This window comes from Tupaia chinensis, unplaced genomic scaffold (assembly GCF_000334495.1).
Source record: "Tupaia chinensis unplaced genomic scaffold, TupChi_1.0 Scaffold000394_1, whole genome shotgun sequence".
NCBI classification, from domain to species: domain Eukaryota; kingdom Metazoa; phylum Chordata; class Mammalia; order Scandentia; family Tupaiidae; genus Tupaia; species Tupaia belangeri.
Genome location: NW_006159896.1, coordinates 1,964,426 through 1,965,748, shown reverse-complemented (window position 1 = coordinate 1,965,748; position 1,323 = coordinate 1,964,426). Strand labels below are relative to the sequence as shown.

General features: G+C 61.5%; 1 protein-coding gene across 3 annotated transcripts in view; it reads right to left on the bottom strand.

The window, feature by feature from the left end:
• SH2D3C (SH2 domain containing 3C) overlaps positions 1 to 1,323 on the bottom strand; it is a 39,075-nt gene that overhangs the window by 13,945 nt on the left and 23,807 nt on the right. The gene's annotated exons all lie outside the window — the stretch shown is intronic.

The window sequence follows — 1,323 nt, the reverse complement described above, 5'->3', positions numbered from 1 at the left end:
AGCAGGAATCACGGGCAAAGGTGTAGATGACACAGAGCTGGATGGCCCAGGATTTGTTCTGGGATGGAAGGTGAGAAAGGCAGCCTTAAGCAGGGATGCAGTGCTGCCCCCCGACATCTGTGCTGCCCTTTACAATTCCCAAAGCTCTTCTCCCCCTTGCAATCTCAAGGACTGCTCTCCGGATGGGCAAACTGCAGTCCAGCAGGGACGCCCCAGGCTGTTCCCCGGAGACAAGGTCGAGCACTACCCCTTTCGCCTGCCCATCCGGGTGACCTGAGGCTGGGGGCTGCCTACTCCCAGAGGCCCTAAGGACTGGGGGACAGAGTCCTTGCAGGACACAGCCTGATCCTGGCTGTGTCATGTGAGTTCTCTGGTCTCAACTTCTTCCACCATGAAATGGGTACAGGGTAGAACCTGCCTCGCCTGGCTGTGGGGACCAAGGGGGACAACACTCCAGAGCACTGCAACTAGCGCACAGACGTCCTTGTCCTGGTGACGACCTGAGGTGTTCCCTCTGCTCCCTCCCCCTGACGCCAGGACAGACAGACTTCAGAGCTGGCAAGCAGGACAGACAAGGGAGGGCAGTAAAGAGCCTGGCTGTGTCCCAGGTGTCACTGGGACCCCATGCTCCTAAGGCCGAAGGAGCCTTCAGCCCTCTCCCTGGCTCCACAAATCTTCCACAATCCCAGCTCCTCAGACTGCAGCTCCACTCCCCACCCCTCTGCTCCCACGCTGCCTGGGTCAGCCCGAGCTACTCTGATGCCATGATCCCCAGCCTCAGAACTACCTAGAATCTCTGGCACCATTGGGTCAATATTGACTAAGCCCCTGCACCCCTGGCCCTGGGCCAGGGCTGAGGCCCCAGGGTGACCAAGATGGGTGCTGAAGGACCTGGCTTCGAGGCTCTGCCACCGTGTGACCTTGAGACAGTCATTTCCCTCTCTGGGCCTTGGTGGCTGGAAGAGGGGCAGGAAGACTGGGCTCCTCCTCTCCAGCCCCAATCAATGATCAGAGAGAGTTTGGGGGAACACACTTTGTCCTCTTACACACCCGAGGGTGGGGGGCCCTAGGGTGCTTGTGTTCTCTTTCTCACTCCCGACCTGGGGTCCGCAGCTCCCAAGAGTTGGGGGCGCCGGGTGCGAATGCAGCATCCCTGCGCTCAGTGCTCTGCCATTGGCCAGAGATGATCTCACCGCCTCCCGGCCTGCGCGCGCCTGATTGGCCAGCGCGGGGATGCTGCGCTCTGCCGGCGGCGGGCCGTCATTCAGGCGGGCTGCGAGCGTGTGTGAGCTTGGGGGAGCGCAGAGGGGACGCGCCCGGCGT